A 20,494-nucleotide genomic window follows, 5' to 3' on the forward strand; every position below is an offset into this window, starting at 1 on the left:
GCAGATGCTGCAGAGTGCAAATGGCTCAATGTCTAATGCACATCATTATGTGCCCAATTTAAGATGTGCCAGAATGAGGAGGAGGTCCAGACCATATACACCCCGCAAGTACAGGGAAAAGAGGTCTTACCTCGACATGTCCGACCACACCTGCCTTTTGAGACTGCGCTTCCACAAGGTGGTGATTAATGAAATATGTGAGCTCATCAGGCCACATATGCAGCCTGCCATCAGGACATCAGTGTCGGTCGAGGTCAAGGTCACCACGGCATTGTCTTTCTACGCGTCTGGTTCCTTTCGGGCCTCCGCGGTCGAGATTTCCCCTCTGTCTCACCATGCCACACATCGCTGCATTAGACAGGTCAGGGAGGCCCTGTATGCGCGTAGGATGGACTTTATCAGCTTCCCCATGACCACGGAGGCTCAGACTGACAGGGCTGAAGCATTCTACCACATTGCTAAGTTCCCCAGGGTGCAGGGAGCAATACAGTGCACTCACATCACCATGCGGGCACCTTCTCAGGACCCAGAGCTTTTTCGTAACGGAAAAGGATTTCACTCTCTGAAGGTCCAATAGTGGTCGACCACAACCAGATCATAATGGTAGTGAATGCTAAATGTCCGGGCAGCTTCGATAAGGCTCACATCCTGCGTGAGAGCGCTGTCTCTGACATGTTTAAGAGTCAGCCACAAGGACAATGCTGGATGCTTGGTGATAACCGATATGGCCTAGCCACCTGGCTGATGACCCCCCTGCGTGACACCCACACCGAGGCCGAGAAGCGATACGACCAGAGCCACAGAGACACACGCAATGTGGTCCAGAATACAATAACTGTGCTTAAGCAGCGCTTTAAATGCCTGGAGACTCAGGAGGGGAGCTACAATACAACCCTGAGCAAGAAGGTAAATTTGAGGTCGTGTGCTCCATGCTGCACAACCTGGCTATCAGAAGGGGACAAGAATTGCCAAAAGGCTCTGATGGTCCCCCTGAAGAGAGAAAGGAACAGAAGGCCAAGGGGCTGGATGCTGACCTAAGGCCAGACAATCAGGCTGACTATGCAACCATGCCCAGGCCCCCCTCCAGACCGCAGGAAAGGACCTGTGGTGGCTACATAGCTGTAAGACTCTTACGTCAGGAGCTCATAACTGAACGATTTGCCTGAAAAAACATTGCTTTGAGTGGCAACGCTGACACACTGCTGTGTGTGTGCAGCTCAGACATCAATGGTGGCCAGTTAAAGTTTAAGTTGATTGAAGTTAAGTTTTATTTAACCCTTTCATGTTAAGGAATCACCAGTGTGTAACGGTCCAGCTATCTGAGACAATGCGCAACAAGATTATGTTGAATAAAAACATTTTTATACGAGCATTGGTCTGAAATCATAAGTATCACGTGCAAAAACACCCCACCTCCACCCACACCCATTTTTTTGACCATTGACATCAATCAAATGGTCAACAAGTCCAGCAACACAATACAAAGGCAAAGCAGGAGGGTGGCCCCCTCCCCCTATACATTACAATAAATCACATACACCCAGATGGAGATATAACGCAGCAATCACCTGTGGACATGTACCTCACTTTCCTTCCCCCCCTCCCCTTCTTCTCCCCTCCTCTACCCCTTCCCCTTCTCGTTCCATGCCGCCTGGCCGAAGAGCTCCTCAGGCGGTGCCTCATTCGGGGGGGATGAAGGCAGAGTAATGGTTGGAGCGGGGGTGCCGAGGGGGCAACATTCTCAGATCCAGAAGCAGGATCTTGGTCCTGCTATCGCCTTCAGGGCCTCTGCTATCTGCGGAACGTACGCTGTCATGGTGGCCAGCTGTCGGGATATGCCCCCCAATGCATCGAGGATTTGGTCACCAATGTCTACAGTCCTCCTGGACAACTGTACCTTCTCTCCACTCTCATGTGGCACTCATGGATCAGACCTGCCGTGTCCACGAAACCTCCACGGGATCGGAGCAGTCCTGGGGACAAATGAGGTGCCCTGTGGCGAGGTGCTTGGGCCTGGTACCTCCAGAGCGGAGGCGGGATTGACCGGATGACTACTAGATGGCCTTGGGGTGGAATGGCTTCTGGAGCATGGTGATGCAGGTTCCTCGAAGTCCGTGCTCTCATCCGTAGAGAACAGACCCAGCAGATTGACGGGCGAGAATCGGAGCTCCTCAGCACCTGATGTAGGATCGTCTGGCGAGCCTGGCCCCGCGCCCCCACCTTCTGGTCTCTGTGGTCTTGCCTGGGGCCATGCTGCTGGCTGAGCTGCAAAACACAAATGAGGTTATTAGAGGAGAAGGGGGTGCGAGGGTCACAAGGTGAGTCCAGCGCTACATACAACATATGCATGACAAAAGCACCACTGCTATCAAAATCATCACAGACATCACATTTCATGACCATCAACACATTCTGCATTGCAATGATTTTCATTAGGCCAGCATTATTTATAGGACAATTTTAGAAATCATCTATCATATATGATTGTTTGGATATCAGTGGGTGTGGCATCTATTGACTTTACATCACGCAATGGTGTAAACTTTATTCACGTGGCAGCACTTCAGGGTCTGCAGATGCTTGCGTGGCTGTCTGGGTGTGCTTCCCCACGAGTGCGAGCATCCGCTCCTCCATCTCAGTGATGTCGCTGGGAACTGGTGGCCCCCCCAACTGTTTGCCTCTGCACAGACCTCATCGTCAATAGTTTCTTCTGTAAAAGGTGACAGGAAGACATGGCATGAGATCATTGCTAAGTACTGTCACAGAGACTGATATAACACGTAACCGACAGATGTAATCATGATTATTATGATAATTATTATTCTTTACCTAAAGACAAACACCGTGAACGCAGGCTTTGAGTACAACATTCCCGGTAAAAGTGAAAGACCTCACATCTGCTGATAGTCACTCATGACTGTTATAAATCAAATTGTATAAATACATAAGTACATGTAAATAAATGTAATACTTACTCTTGCGTATCTGACAAGGTCGTTCCATCGTTTGTGGCATTGGTTGCACCTCGTTGGTCGTCAACGAGACCACCTCTGCTATCTCGCCCCATATCTTCTGATAGGCCTTTGGGGTGGGATTCCCACGCCCTCCCTGGGTCAAATCACCCCAGCGTAACTCGAACTCCTGCAGGAGGGAGGCATTTGCCTCGTCCGAGAACCTCCTCCCTCTTTTGCACCCTCCAATGTGCTCCTCTCCCAGCTCACTGCTCTGGCCAGCGTCCTCAGTCTCCACAGCGTGCTGTGTCGCCTCCTCCTCTCCTTCCATTATAGGCACCAAATTCGGGCAAATATCTGGCTGGTAACAGCTAATTTTTTTTTCCCAATTTGCTTAAAGCTCTAAACTCTTCCTCCTTCCTCCCAAAGCAGCCATACGACACCCACACATGCTTTCACTCCCTCTCAGCTCCCTCTCTATCTGTCTCCTCTTCTGCGCATGTCATGATGATCCTTGACCTCCTGAATCGCAGGAATCGAGCGTTGCCATGCCGTTGCTAAGGACGGCGACACTTTACGGCAGAAAGTCAGAGAGATTTAACGCTACCACCCATTTCATATCGCTCGCAGTAACACCCAATTTCAAAAATGGAGACTAGGGGCTTTGAGAATGGGCGACATGCCGGCGATCTGAAAACCCATTTTTACCGCCCACGCCGGAAATAACGCCCATTTTTAGGCGATATGCACAAAATTGTAAAATCTAGCAAGGAAATAAAGGAGAGTCTCAAATTAAAGACCAATGCGTATAAGGTGGCCAAGGTTAGTGAGAAAATAGAAGATTGGTAAAATTTTAAACGATAGCAAAGAATGACTAAGAAATCAATAAAGAAAGGAAAGATAGATTACGAAGGTAAACTTGCGCAAAACATAAAAACAGATAGTAAAAGCTTTTACAGATATATAAAACGGAAAAGAGTGACTAAAGTAAATGTTGGTCCCTTAGAAGATGAGAAGGGGGATTTAATAATGGGAAGTGTGGAAATGGCTGAGACCTTAAACAATTATTTTGCTTCGGTCTTCACAGTGGAAGACACAAAAACCATGCCAAAAATTGCTGGTCACAGAAATGTGGGAAGGGAGGACCTTGAGCCAATCACTATCACTAGGGGGGTAGTGCTGGACAGGCTAATGGGACTCAAGGTAGACAAGTCCCCTGGTCCTGATGAAATGCATCCCAGGGTATTAAAAGAGATGGCGGAAGTTATAGCAGATGCATTCGTTATAATCTACCAAAATTCTCTGGACTCTGGGGAGGTACCAGCGGATTGGAAAGCAGCTAATGTAACGCCTCTGTTTAAAAAAGGGGGCAGACAAAAGGCAGGTAACTATAGGCCAGTTAGTTTAACATCTGTAGTGGGGAAAATGCTTGAAACTATCATTAAGGAAGAAATAGCGGGACATCTAGATCGGAATAGTTCAATCAAGCAGACGCTTGGATTCATGAAGGGGAAATCATGTTTAACTAATTTACTGGAATTCTTTGAGGATATAACGAGCATGATGGATAGAGGTCTACCGATGGATGTGGTGTATTTAGATTTCCAAAAGGCATTCGATAAGGTGCCTCACAAAAGGTTACTGCAGAAGATAGAGGTATGTGGAGTCAGAGGAAATGTATTAGCATGGATAGAGAATTCGCTGGCGAACAGAAAGCAGAGAGTCAGGATAAATGGGTCATAGAAACATAGAAACATAGAAAATAGGTGCAGGAGTAGGCCATTCGGCCCTTCTAGCCTGCACCGCCATTCAATGAGTTCATGTCTGAACATTCAACTTCAGTACCCCATTCCTGCTTTCTCGCCATACCCCTTGATCCCCCTAGTAGTAAGGACCTCATCTAACTCCTTTTTGAAAATATTTAGTGAATTGGCCTCAACAACTTTCTGTGGTAGAGAATTCCACAGGTTCACCACTCTCTGGGTGAAGAAGTTCCTCCGCATCTCGGTCCTAAATGGCTTACCCCTTATCCTTAGACTGTGACCTCTGGTTCTGGACTTCCCCAACATTGGGAACATTCTTCCTGCATCTAACCTGTCTAACCCCGTCAGAATTTTAAATGTTTCTATGAGGTCCCCTCTCATTCTTCTGAACTCCAGTGAATACAAGCCCAGTTGATCCAGTCTTTCTTGATAGGTCAGTCCCGCCATCCCGGGAATCAGTCTGGTGAACCTTCGCTGCACTCCCTCAATAGCAAGAATGTCCTTCCTCAGGTTAGGAGACCAAAACTGTACACAATACTCCAGGTGTGGCCTCACCAATGCCCTGTACAACTGTAGCAACACCTCCCTGCCCCTGTACTCAAATCCCCTTGCTATGAAGGCCAACATGCCATTTGCTTTCTTAACCGCCTGCTGCACCTGCATGCCAACCTTCAATGACTGATGTACCATGACACCCAGGTCTCTTTGCACCTCCCCTTTTCCTAATCTGTCACCATTCAGATAATAGTCTGTCTCTCTGTTTTTACCACCAAAGTGGATAATCTCACATTTATCCACATTATACTTCATCTGCCATGCATTTGCCCACTCACCTAACCTATCCAAGTCGCTCTGCAGCCTCACAGCATCCTCCTCGCAGCTCACACTGCCACCCAACTTAGTGTCATCCGCAAATTTGGAGATACTACATTTAATCCCCTCATCTAAATCATTAATGTACAGTGTAAACAGCTGGGGCTCCAGCACAGAACCTTGCGGTACCCCACTAGTCACTGCCTGCCATTCTGAAAAGTCCCCATTTACTCCTACTCTTTGCTTCCTGTCTGACAACCAGTTCTCAATCCATGTCAGTACACTACCCCCAATCCCATGTGCTCTAACTTTGCACATCAATCTCTTGTGTGGGACCTTGTCGAACGCCTTCTGAAAGTCCAAATATACCACATCAACTGGTTCTCCCTTATCCACTCTACTGGAAACATCCTCAAAAAATTCCAGAAGATTTGTCAAGCATGATTTCCCTTTCACAAATCCATGCTGACTTGGACCTATCATGTCACCTCTTTCCAAATGCACTGCTATGACATCCTTAATAATTGATTCCATCATTTTACCCACTACCGATGTCAGGCTGACCGGTCTATAATTCCCTGTTTTCTCTCTCCCTCTTTTTTTAAAAAGTGGGGTTACATTGGCTACCCTCCACTCCATAGGAACTGATCCAGAGTCAATGGAATGTTGGAAAATGACTGTCAACGCATCCACTATTTCCAAGGCCACCTCCTTAAGTACTCTGGGATGCAGTCCATCAGGCCCTGGGGATTTATCGGCCTTCAATCCCATCAATTTCCCCAACACAATTTCCCGGCTAATAAGGATTTCCCTCAGTTCCTCCTCCTTACTAGACCCCCCGACCCCTTTTATAACCGGAAGGTTGTTTGTGTCCTCCTTCGTGAATACCGAACCAAAGTACTTGTTCAATTGGTCCGCCATTTCTTTGTTCCCCGTTATGACTTCCCCTGATTCTGACTGCAGCGGACCTACGTTTGTCTTTACTAACCTTTTTCTCTTTACATATCTATCGAAACTTTTGCAATCCGTCTTAATGTTCCCTGCAAGCTTCTTCTCATACTCCATTTTCCCTGCCCTAATCAAACCCTTTGTCCTCCTCTGCTGAGTTCTAAATTTCTCCCAGTCCCCAGGTTCGCTGCTATTTCTGGCCAATTTGTATGCCACTTCCTTGGCTTTAATACTATCCCTGATTTCCCTTGATAGCCACGGTTGAGCCACCTTCCCTTTTTTATTTTTATGCCAGACAGGAATGTACAATTGTTGTAATTCATCCATGCGGTCTCTAAATGTCTGCCATTGCCCATCCACAGTCAACCCCTTAAGTATCATTCGCCAATCCATCCCAGCCAATTCACGCCTCATACCTTCAAAGTTAGCCTTCTTTAAGTTCTGAACCATGGTCTCTGAATTAACTGTTTCATTCTCCATCCCAATGCAGAATTCCACCATATTATGGTCACTCTTCCCCAAGGGGCCTCGCACAACGAGATTGCTAATTAATCCTCTCTCATTACATAACACCCAGTCTAAGATGGCCTCCCCCCGAGTTGGTTCCTCGACATATTGGTCTAAAAAACCATCCCTTATGCACTCCAGAAAATCCTCCTCCACCGTATTGTTTCCAGTTTGGTTAGCCCAATCTATGTGCATATTAAAGTCACCCATTATAACTGCTGCACCTTTATTGCACGCACCCCTAATTTCATGTTTGATGCCCTCCCCAACATCACTACTACTGTTTGGAGGTCTGTACACAACTCCCACTAACGTTTTTTGCCCTTTGGTGTTCTGCAGCTCTACCCATATAGATTCCACATCATCCAAGCTAATGTCCTTCCTAACTATTGCCTTAATCTCCTCCTTAACCAGCAATGCTACCCATCTCCTTTTCCTTTTATTCTATCCTTCCTGAATGTTGAATACCCCTGGATGTTGAGTTCCCAGCCCTGATCATCCTGGAGCCACGTCTCCATAATCCCAATCACATCATATTTGTTAACATCTATTTGCACAGTTAATTCATCCACCTTATTGCGGATACTCCTTGCATTAAGACACAAAGCCTTTAGGCTTGTTTTTTTAACACCCTCTGTCCTTTTAGAATTTTGCTGTACAATGGCCCTTTTTGTTCTTTGCCTTGGGTTTCTCTGCCCTCCACTTTTCCTCATCTCCTTTCTGTCTTTTGTTTTTGCCTCCTTTTTGTTTCCCTCTATCTCCCTGTATTGGTTCCCATCCCCCTGCCATATTAGTTTAACTCCTCCCCAACAGCACTAGCAAACACTCCCCCGAGGACATTGGTTCCGATTGTGCCCAGGTGCAGACCGTCCGGATTGTACTGGTCCCACCTCCCCCAGAACCGGTTCCAATGCCCCAGGAATTTGAATCCCTCCCTGCTGCACCATTGCTCAAGCCACGTATTCATCTGAGCTATCCTGCGATTCCTACTCTGACTAGCATGTGGCACTGGTAGCAATCCCGAGATTACTACTTTTGAGGTCCTACTTTTTAATTTAGCTCCTAGCTCCTTAAATTCATTTCGTAGGAACTCATCCCTTTTTTTTACCTATGTCATTGGTACCAACGTGCACCACAACAACTGGCTGTTCTCCCTCCCTTTTTAGAATGTCCTGCACCCGCTCCGAGACATCCTTGACCCTTGCACCAGGGAGGCAACATACCATCCTGGAGTCTCGGTTGCGGCCGCAGAAACGCCTATCTATTCCCCTTACAATTGAATCCCCTATCACTATCGCTCGCCCACTCTTTTTCCTGCCCTCCTGTGCAACAGAGCCAGCCACGGTGCCATGAACTTGGCTGCTGCTGCCCGCTCCTGATGAGTCATCCCCCTCAACAGCACTCAAAGCAGTGTATCTGTTTTGCAGTGGGATGACCACAGGGGACCCCTGCACTACCTTCCTTGCACTACTCTTCCTGCTGGTCTTCCATTCCCTCTCTGGCTGTGGACCCTTCTCCTGCGGTAAGACCAACTCGCTACACGTGATACTCACGTCATTCTCAGCATCGTGGATGCTCCAGAGTGAATCCACCTTCAGCTCCAACTCCGCAACGCGGACCGTCAGTAGCCGGAGGTGGACACACTTCCCGCACATGTAGTTGTCAGGGACACTGGTGTTGTCCCCGTGTTTCCACATGGTACAGGAGGAGCATATCACGTGACCGAGCTGTCCTGCCATGACTTAACCCTTAGATACACTTAAATTGCCGACAACAATTTTCGGGTTGGAAATCGGTGGTTAGTGGTGTGCCACAGGGATCGGTGCTGGGACCACAACTGTTTACAATATACATAGATGACCTGGAAGAGGGGACAGAGTGTCATGTAACAAAATTTGCAGATGACACAAAGATTAGTGGGAAAGCGGGTTGTGTAGAGGACACAGAGAGGCTGCAAAGAGATTTAGATAGGTTAAGCGAATGGGCTAAGGTTTGGCAGATGGAATACAATGTCGGAAAATGTGAGGTCATCCACCTTGGGAAAAAAAAAACAGTAAAAGGAAATATTATTTGAATGGGGAGAAATTACAACATGCTGAGGTGCGGAGGGGTCCTTGTGCATGAATCCCAAAAAGTTAGTTTGCAGGCGCAGCAGGTAATCAGGAAGGCAAATGGAATTTTGGCCTTCATTGCGAGAGGGATGGAGTACAAAAGCAGGGAGGTCCTGCTGCAACTGTATAGGGTATTGGTGAGGCCGCACCTGAAGTACTGCGTGCAGTTTTGGTCACCTTACTTAAGGAAGGATATACTAGCTTTGGAGGGGGTACAGAGACGATTTACTAGGCTGATTCCGGAGATGAGGGGGTTACCTTATGATGATAGATTGAGTGGACTGGGTCTTTACTCGTTGGAGTTCAGAAGGATGAGGGGTGATCTTATAGAAACATTTAAAATAATGAAAGGGATAGACAAGATAGAGGCAGAGAGGTTGTTTCCACTGGTAGGGGAGACTAGAACTAGGGGGCACAGCCTCAAAATACGGGGGAGCCAATTTAAAACCGAGTTGAGAAGGAATTTCTTCTCCCAGAGGGTTGTGAATCTGTGGAATTCTCTGCCCAAGGAAGCAGTTGAGGCTAGCTCATTGAATGTATTCAAGTCACAGATAGATAGATTTTTAACCAATAAGGGAATTAAGGGTTACGGGGAGCGGGCGGGTAAGTGGAGCTGAGTCCACGGCCAGATCAGCCATGATCTTGTTGAATGGTGGAGCAGGCTCGAGGGGCTAGATGGCCTACTCCTGTTCCTAATTCTTATGTTCTTATTTTCTTATGTTCTTATGTTCTTATGTTCTTATCTTGCTGGGCTGGTATGAATCCAACAGGCACTCCTTTGCCCACTACCTCAATGCCCTTTATTCTAATTATTTAGAGGACTGGCTCCTCATGTCAATTGAGACCACTCAGGTTATGTAGTCTGCCTCCACTGCATGCAGTCTCACAAAGGTTGTAGGTAACCATGTCCTTCTACCAGAGAATATGTTCATTATCATTAGACTAGATGTAAACAACCAACGGGAGGAGGCTCTATGTGCATCCCAATCCTCAATGATGGCAGAGTGTAAAAGACAAGGCTGAAGCATTTGCAGCCATCTTCAACCAGAGTTGCCGAGTGTATGATCCATCTCAGCCTCCTCCTGAGGTCCTCACCATCACAGAAGCCAGTCTTCAGCTAATTTGATTCACTCCTCGTGATATCAAGAAATGGCTGAGCGCACTGGATACAGCTAAGTCTATGGGCCCCGACAACATCCCGGATGTTGTGCTGAAGATTTGTGTTTCAGAACTAGTCGTGCCTCTAGCCAAGCTGTTCCAGTTCAGCTACAACACTGGCATCTACCCGACAATGTGGAAAACTGCCCAGGTATGCCCTGTCCACAAAAAGCAGGATAAATCCAATATGGACAATTTCCACCCCATCAGTCTACTCTCAATCATCAGCAAAGTGTCATCAACAGTGCTATCAAGAGGCACTTACTCACCAATAACCTGCTCACTGATGCTCAGTTTGGATTTCACCAGGACCACATTATAGCCAAACTCCAAACATGGACAGAAGAGCTGAATTCTAAAGGTGAGTTGAGAGTAACTGCCCTTGACATTAAGGTAGCATTTGGCCGAGTGGGAATCAGGGGGGAAACTCTCCATTGGCTGAAGACAAAGGAAGGTGGTTGTGGTTGATGGATGCCAATCATCTCAGCCCCAGGATATTGCTACAAGTGTTCCTCAGGCCAGTGTCCTCAGCCCAACCATCTTCAGCTGCTTCATCAATGACCTTCGTTCCATTATGTCAGAAATGGGGATGTTCGCTGATGATTGCACAGTGCTCAGTTCCATTCGCAACTCCTCAGATAATGAAGCAATCTACGCCCGCATGCAGCAAGACCTGGACAACATTCAGGCTTGGACTGATAAGTGGCAAGTAACATTCGTGCCACACAAGTACCAGGCAATAGCTATCTCCAACAAGAGAGAGTCTAATCACCACCCCTTGACATTCAACAGCATTACCATCGCCGAATCACCCAACATCAAGACCCTGCTGGTCACCTTTGATCAGAAACTTAACTGAACCAACCACATAAATACTGTGACTACAAGAGCAGGTCAGAGGCTGGGCATTTTGCAGTGGGTGTCTCACCTCCTGACTCCCCAATGCTTTCCCATCATCTAAACGGTACAAGTTAGGAGTGTGATGGAATACTCTCCACTTGCCTGGATGAGTGCTGCTCCAACAAAACTGAAGAAGCTCGACACCATCCAGGACAAAGCAAGCCACTTTTTTGGCACCCCATCCACCACCTTAAACATTCACTCCCTTCACCACCAGCATGCCGTGGCTGCAGTGTGCACCATCTACAAGATGCACTGCAGCAGCTCACCAAGGCTTCTTCGACAGCACCTCCCAAACGCCTGATCTCTACCACCTAGAGGACAAAGGTAGCAGATGCATGCGAACACCACTAATAGCACTATGGGAGTACATTCACCACAGGGACTGCAGTAGTTCAAGAGGGTGGCTCACCACTACCTTCTCAAGGGCAATTAGGGATGAGCAATAAATGCTGGCCTTGCCAGTGATGCCCACATCCCAGGAACAAATGTAAAAGAAAAATGTCTGGCCTACATTCCACCTGGTATAAAGGGAAGAGTAGAGAGTATGCAAGTAATTTGAGGAACCCGAGAGAGTGGGTAACAAAATATGATCCATTCAGTGAGTGAAGGTCAAGGCCTGGCCTTTGTCTGTCATAAAGTTTGTGCTGTACCTTTATTGAGATGGTAGTGAGGGGTTGTTAGATGTTAGATTTATCCAGCGCTTTGTTGATCTGACAACATTCTATGATTTGAGTCCTTGACACATTGCTTTCCTTTCAGTGGGCATAATTTATTGAAGCTTACCTTGGTTCCTCAGCCCTGAGAGTCTTTTGCACATTTGCTCCCATGACTTATTGACAAAGGAAACTGCATTGTTTGCCACCTCTTGCTGTGCATGTTGCACTGCAGCTTTATTAGAAGGATATCCCTCTGCAACAAAAATAGTTACTTCTTCCTGTGCCACCTCCTTAAGTAGAACTCCAGGGTTTTATTGGTGAAGGGGATAATTCTCCGTGCTTCTCCAGCCATATTCTGACTCACCTGGTAACCAAAACTGTGCCATATCCCTTTAAATACAGCATCTTTTTAATAGCTGTATTTCAGATTTCCTGCTCCTCCAAGTCTCTCAACACTCGATAAGCAAATAAATAGGGAGCAGAAAGTTAAGGCAAGTTATTGGGCTTGTTATACTTTATCTTTGTAAAAACTAAAGAAACTTTCCATTAAAATGTGAAGATATTTATTTAGGGTAATTAACTCCCCGTGAACTTTTCTTCTATTTATGTTTTGCATTGTCCTCTTTATTACTTGGTGAATGTTGTAAACTTTCTATTTATGTTTAATTGTAAAATATATATTAGCATCTGCAGTCTATTTAATATCTGCCAATCAGAAGTGTGTAAGCAGATTACTGCCAATAGCATTCTTCAGGTCATACAACTCATCAAAGTGCAGATTATCGATTTTTCAAAATAGAGCTTCCAGATTGTTGGGTGCAAAGTCAGTTTACAGCAACCGCTATGTATCTATTGAAAGATGAAACTGTTCTATAACCATCTGAAATTATAATGGGCCCAAACAGTGCTCAATGAGTGTGTTATCTCTCTGCAGATGTCAATACAGTCTGTCATAGTCAAATCAAATTAAATGAGGATAAATTACAAAGTTACAAAAGAAAAAGAAATAAAGGGTGCAGGGTGTAATGTTTGTCTTCATCTGGCTTATTAAAAGTTTACCAGTTCTCTTTAAGTGGAAAGAATGCCAACTACAAATTTGCATATTTTTTCAACCTTTACAAATGTGCTATTAGTCTTTCCAAATTAACAACTTCACAAACTCAATTAAACCATAATTGGTAATTTTAAAAGTCAGAGAACTGATTATCTTTTAATCAGTAACAATAGAGTACCAGAAAGGAACTTAAGTGGAATATCTTAATGGACAGAGAGATCTGCTATCAAGGATCTCAGTAAATTACCTTTGCTGCCTGCCCTTTCCCCCCACAATTAAGAATGAATCTAGCCAAGTGCATACAAAAACATTAAGCTGAAAATTCAAAGCCTTTCCTGCCATAACTCCAGTAGAAGTGCACCTGAATAGCTGGAAAGTAGGATGGCTCCTGACCTTAGACAGGTGTTCCCCTGATTGACCTTCTGGGGGTGGAGCCTCTGTCTGTCCCTTCCAAGGTCAACAGCATAGGAGGGGGGCAGGAGCAGGGACTCACAACCAATGGTCCTGCACAAACCGTTCATCAGCTTTTGAATGGAAAAACCGCGCAAGTGTGGAACTTTGAATGGGCTGCACAGCCCGTTAAAGGGGCCGGCATCCAAAAAAAATTCAGGGAACATTGCTCCCAACACAAAGAGTCCCTGCAATCCCACCTCACAAAGGACCCCAGTGTATCATCAGTGTTGTTATTTCTGGTGAGACCAAGCATATCTGGTTATTGAATCATGGTATTGGGCTTCGCCTGGAATTCCAGGCCAGGATTGTGACCTAGAGCCCCAAAGATAAACAGATAAGTTTAAAATAAATATTTAAATGCAGGCCCCTAACAAAGAGAGTTTAGGAAGGCAATCCTTAAATATTTCTAGGTGGTGCTGACACCCCCACCCCACCACCTTCCAAGATGTTCACTACTGCCAAAGTATGCGGCCCCTTTAATGCCCAGGTACCCGAAATGTGCCTCTAATGGTGTGGAAACTCCCCATTGCCATTCAAATAAAGCAGCATTCGCCCCTGACCCTACAAACTTCGGCAGGGTCGAAGGCAAAGTGTTAGTTCAGGAGATCTTCGAAGTGCTCCTTCCAACAGGCACTGACTGCCTTTCTGTCCTTGAGGAGTACCTCTCCGTTCTTGGCCAGCAGTGGGGTAGGGTCTTGGGTGCTTGGGCCATAGGTGGTCTTGACTGCATTGAAGACTCCTCTCACCTTGTGGTTGTCGGCTAGCTGCTGGATCTCCTTAAAGGATCCTGATCCTGACTAATGGATCCATCACAGATCCAATTCACGTCCGGACTGGGGTCAAGCAAGGCTGCATCATCGCACCAATGCTCTTTACGATCTTCCTCACTGCAATGCTCCACTTCACCCTCTGCAAGCTCCCTACTGGAGTGGAACTAAATTATAGAACAAATGGGAATCTGTTCAACCTCTGCCGCTTCTAGGCCAGATCCAAGGTCGTCCCATCATTGAACTACAGTGCCCAGGTGACGTTTGCGTCTGCGCACACTTGGAGGCTAAACTCCAAGCCATCATCAACATCTTCACCGAGGCAGACAAGAGCATAGGCCTTACGCTAAAAATCCGTAAGACAAAGATCGTCTACCAACCTGACCCCGTCACAGCACTGCCGCCCGGTCATCAAAATCCACGATGAGGCTTTGGATAACGTGAACCATTTTCGATATTGTCATGTCTTTCACCATCTTGCAATGACTATACATATGTAACTGTAACTCATGCATACTGTACCTGTACCCTTGTAATGCACATCCTGACCACAGGGCGTGAGCTCCTCACCTGGGCTTCCAGGTATAAAAGGGGAGGTCCCACCCAGGATCAGGCTTTTCAGTCCTGGAAATAAAGTGAAGGTCACAGAGTGACCGTGTCTGATATATCCATGCCTCGTGTGAGTTTGTAACAAGGTGCAGAGACACTACATCTGGCGACGAGAACCGGGAATCACCGAACCACGAGGATGGCCACTGGTGGCACAGAGAAACGCTACTGTGTGGATGAGGACTGGGACGACCTCGTGGAAAGACTCCAGCAGAGCTTTGTCACAAAGGACTGGCTGGAAGAGGCAGCGGCTGACAAGCGGAGGACGCATCTACTGACCAGTTGTGGTCCACAGACATATGCGCTGATGAAAGACCTGCTCGCACACCAAAAGCCAGCGGACAAGTCCTTCGAAGAGCTCAGCCAGCTGATCAGTGAGCATCTTAAGCCGGCAAGTAGCGTACACATGGCCCGGCACCGGTTCTACTCTCACCGGCGTCGGGAGGGTCAAAACATCTCGGACTTCATGGCGGAACTGCGGCGTTTGGCCAGTCTCTGAAAGTTCTCTGATGCCTTCAGAGGGGAGATGTTAAGGGACTTTTTCATCGAGGGCATTAATCATGCCGGCATTTTCAGGAAGCTCATAAAGACTAAGGATTTGACTTTAGAAGGGGCAGCGTTGATAGCTCAGACCTTCATGGCAGGGGAAGAGGAGACCAAGCTAATTTACGCACACAGCCCTGGTTTCAATGTTGCGATGAACCAGGTAGTTAATGTTGTAAAATGGACACAGAACCCCACAGGCAGGCAAGGGCAATTCGACACCATCCAGGCGGGCAGGCAAGGGCAATTTGACACCGTCCAGGCACCAACTAGCTCCAGGATGGGCCTGCAACAGGGACAATGGAAAGGGGATTGACAATTCACACCATCACGAGGAACAATGCATCTTGTGATGGGACAATTAACACCCTCGATCAGAGTGCTTAGAAACAGCCAAACGAGCCATCAGAGAGGAATGCCTGGGAATAGCTCTTTTGTTAACAGCAATCTCAGCTCATGTTGGAGATGTGGGGGCAGACACACTGCAAAAATCTGCAGGTTCCAACTTTACACTTGTAGGATTTGTAATGTCAAGGGACACCTGGCCAGGATGTGCAAAAAGGCAGCAGCGAAGCTAGTCTGCGAGACAGACGAACCAGACGAGGGGTCTGAAATGCAGGATGAGGCTTGGGGAACAACCATGGATGCTGAAGTTCAGAGAGTTCATGTGGCCGACGTCCACAGCTCATACACCCAAACGCCACCCATGATGGTGAAAGTCTTACTGAATGGCATCCCGGTGCACATGGAACTGAATACCGGAGCTAGCCAGTCCTTCATGAGCGCCCAACAATTTGAGAGACTATGGCCACACAGAGCTAGCAGGCCCAACTTGGAACGCATTGAGACGCAGCTACGTACGTACACCAAAGAGATCATCCCAGTGCTGGGCAGTGCAAACTTGGTGGTAATGCATAATGGATCACTGAACCGGCTGCCACTCTGGATTTTTCCGGGAAATGGCCCTGCGCTCTTGGGGAGGAGTTGGCTAGCTGAGATGAATTGGAAATTGGGGGATGTGCACGCCATTTCATCCATGGAGCGAAGTTCATGCTTGCAGGTATTGCAAAAATTCGAGTCACTCTTTCAACCCGGTGTCGGAACATTCAAGAGCACCAACGTAGTGATACATATCACTCCGGACGCCAGACCAGTGCACCACAAAGCCAGAGCGGTGCCGTATATGCTGCGTGAAAAAATTGAAAGTGAACTGAACAGGCTGCTCAGAGAGGGCATAATTTCGCCTGTTGAATTCAGCGACTGGGCAAGTCCCATTGTTCCCAACCTCAAAGACTACAAATGGGACAATTAACACCCTCGATCAGAGTGCTTAGAAACAGCCAAACGAGCCATCAGAGAGGAATGCCTGGGAATAGCTCTTTTGTTAACAGCAATCTCAGCTCATGTTGGAGATGTGGGGGCAGACACACTGCAAAAATCTGCAGGTTTCAACTTTCCATTGTAGGATTTTTAATGTCAAGGGACACCTGGCCAGGGTGTGCAAAAAGGCAGTAGCGAGGCTAGTCTGCGAGACAGACGAACCAGACGAGGGGTCTGAAATGCAGGATGCCATCAACAAAGCCACCATCAACCGAGAGTCGCTGCAAGACCAATACCCGCTCCCGAGAGCGGAGGACCTTTTTGCCATGCTGGCAGGTGGTAAGCTGTTCACGAAGCTAGACCTCACTTTGGCCTACATGACTCAGGAACTGGCTGAAGAATCTAATTTTCTGACCACCATCATGACACAAAGGATTATTTGTTTACAATAGTTGCCCGTTTGGCATTCGTTTGGCAGCAGCTATCTTTCAGCGAAACATGGAAAGCTTGCTCAAGTCCATCCCTGGAACGATCGTGTTCCAAGATGACATCCTTATAACGGGTCGAGACACTGAGGAACACCTCCGCAACCTGGAGGAGATGCTACGCCGATTGGAACGGGTAGGCCTGCGGCTGAAAAAGGCCAAGTGCGTATTTTTGGGCCCAGAGATCGAGTTCCTGGGCAGGAGGTTTGCCGCAGACAGGATCTGGCCCACTGAATCAAAAACTGAGGCGATTCGCCGGGCGCCCAGGCCCGGCAACACGTCGGAGTTGCGATCATCCTTGGGACTCTTGAACTATTTTGGGAACTTCCTGCCGAACTTTAGCACATTGTTGGAGCCGTTACACATGCTCCTCCGTAAAGGTTGTGAATGGTCTTTGGAGGATTGTCAAGAACGGGCTTTCAATAAGGCGAGGAACCTGCTGTGTTCCAACAAACTGTTGACTTTGTATGACCCCTGTAAAAAACTGGTTTTAACGTGCGATGCGTCATCCTATGGGGTTGGGTGTGTTTTGCAGCAGGACAACGATGATGGCCGACTCCAACCGGTGGCTTACACCTCCAGGTCGCTCTCCCAGGCAGAGCGTGGATACGGCATGGCCGAGAAGGAGGCGCTCGCGTGTGTGCACGGTGTGAAAAAGATGCACCAGTACCTTTTCAGTAGACGGTTCGAGCTAGAGACGGACCACAAGCCGTTAACATCCCTGTTGTCCGACAGCAAGGCTGTCAACGCTAGTGCGTCAGCTCGCATACAGCGATGGGCCCTCATGCTGGCTGCGTATAACTACACCATACGGCACCGGCCAGGCACCGAAAATTGCATTGATGCGCTCTGCAGGCTCCCATTGGCCACCACCGAGGGGGCATCGGAGCAGAGCGCCGAGATGGTCATGGCCATTGAAGCTTTTGACACTGCGGGCTCCCCCATCACAGCCCACCAGATCAAACTCTGGACCAACAGGGATCCCCTCCTATCCATGATAAAAGAATGTGTCCTGACTGGGGTCAGGCCGTTTCAGAGACGGATGGATGAACTCTCCGTCCAAGCCGACTGCCTGTTATGGGATAGCTGGGTAGTCATGCCCCAGAAAGGAAGGGAAGCGTTCATCAGGGAACTCCACAGCGAGCACCTGGCATCGTGTTAATGAAGGCCATTGCCCGGTCACACGTGTGGTGGCCAGGGATTGACTTAGACCTGGAACACTGGGTTCGCAGGTGCACGATGTGTGCCCAGCTGGGCAATACCTCCAGGGAGGCCGCACTCAGTCCGTGGCCCTGGTCCACCAGGCCATGGTAACGTATTCACGTGGACTATGCGGGCCCGTTCATGGGAAAAATGTTCCTGATCGTTGTCGATGCATATTCGAAGTGGATCGAGTGCAGCATATTGAACTCGTGCACGACATCCATCACTGTGAAGAGTCTGCGTATGGTTTTCGTGACCCATGGCTTGCCGGACATCCTGGTCAGCAAAAATGGCCCGTGTTTTACCAGCCATGAATTCTAGGAGTTTATGTCAGGCAATGGGATCAAGCACGTCTGGACAGCGCCATTCCAGCCGGCCTCCAACGGCCAGGCGGAACGGGCGGTCCAAGTCATAAAGCAGGGCATGCTACGCATCCAAGGATCCTCCCTTCAGTACCGCCTATCGCACCTCCAGCTGGCCTACAGGTCCCGGCTGCACTCGCTCACGAGAGTCCCGCCAGCGGAACTCCTCATGAAATGCCGCTCAAGACGCGGCTGTCCCTCATTCACCCAGCCCTGGCAGACATTGTTGAGGGCAAGCGCCAGTCCCAAACTGAACTCCATGATCGAGGCTCAAGGGGGAGGTGTATAGAAATAGATGACCTGGTATTTGTTCTCAACCATGCTTTGGGACCCAAATGGCTTGAGGGCACCGTAATTGGCAAAGAAGGAAACGGGGTCATGGTGGTCAGACTAAACAATGGGCAGATATGCCGCAAACACTTGGACCAAGTAAAGACAAGGTTCAGTGCAGACACGGAGGAACCGGAAGAAGAGCATGATGAGATAGCACCCACACCACTGCCAGCGCACGAACAACAAAGACAGCCCTCAGCATGCACAGTCCCTGCGGCCAGCCCGGACAGGCTGGAATCACCTCAAGTGACAGAGACGGGTGCTGAGGCTCAGCCACCAGAGCCACAACTGCGGCGCTCCACGAGAGAGCGCCGACCACCCGATAGTCTTAATCTCTGAAACTAAAAGACCTAAGGGGGGGAGGTGATGTCATGTATTTCACCATCTTGCAATGACTATAAGTATGTAACTGTAACTCATGCATACTGTACCTGTACCCTTGTAATGCACACCCTGACCACAGGGAGTGAGCTCCTCACCTGGGCTTCCAGATATAAAAGGGGAGGTCCCACCCAGGATCTGGCTCTTCAATCCTGGAAATAAAGTGAAGGTCACAGAGTGACCGTGTCTGATATATCCATGCCTCGTGTGAGTTTGTAACAAGGCGCAGAGACACTATAGATACCTCAGGAGCCTACTGTCAACAAGGGCATACATCGACGGCGAGGTCCTACACCGCCTTCAGTCTGCCAGTGCAGTCTTCGGTCGCCTGAGGAAGAGAGTGTTTGAAGACCAGGACCTCAAATCTGGGTACCAAGCTTATGGTCTACAAAGCAGCAGGGATGCCCGCCTCCTATATGGCTCAGAGATGTGGACTATGTACAGCAGACACCTCAAAACGCTGGAGAAGTACCACCTTCGCTGCCTCCGCAAGATCCTGCAAATCCATTGGCAGGATAGGCGCACCAACATCAGTGTTCACACTCATGCCAATATTCCCAGCATCAAAGCATTGACCATGCTCGATAAGTTCCATTGGGCAGGCCACATCGTCTGCACGCCTGACACGAGACTCCCAAAGCAAGTGCTCTACTCAGAACTTCAACATGGCAAGCGAGCCCCAGAGGGCAGAGGAAACGCTTCAAGGACCCCCTCAAAGCCTCCTTGAAAAAGTGCAACATCCCCACCAATACCTGGGAATTCATGGCCCGTGACCGCCCAAAGTGGAGGAAGAGCATCCGGGAAGGCGCTGAGCACCTCGAGTCTCATCGCAGCGAGCAAGCTGAAGCCAAGTGTAGACAGCGGAAGGAGCGTGCGGCAACCCAGGCACCCCATCCACCTGTTCCTTCAACCACCATCTGCCCCATGTGTGACAGAGACTGTAGGTCCCACATTGGACTCTTCAGTCACCTGAGAACTCATTTGTAGTGTGGAAGCAAGTCATCCTCGCCTCCGAGGGACTGCCTAAGAAGAAGAAGAACTCTATCAGCATAACCCTCTATTCCCTTCCCCCTCTAGCCCCCCATTGAACATAAGAAAATAAGAACATAAGAAATAGGAGCAGGAGTAGGCCATACGGTCCCTCAAGCCTGCTCCACCATTCAATAAGATCATG

Source organism: Pristiophorus japonicus, chromosome 4 (assembly GCF_044704955.1).
Source record: "Pristiophorus japonicus isolate sPriJap1 chromosome 4, sPriJap1.hap1, whole genome shotgun sequence".
In the NCBI taxonomy this organism is placed as follows: Eukaryota; Metazoa; Chordata; class Chondrichthyes; family Pristiophoridae; genus Pristiophorus; species Pristiophorus japonicus.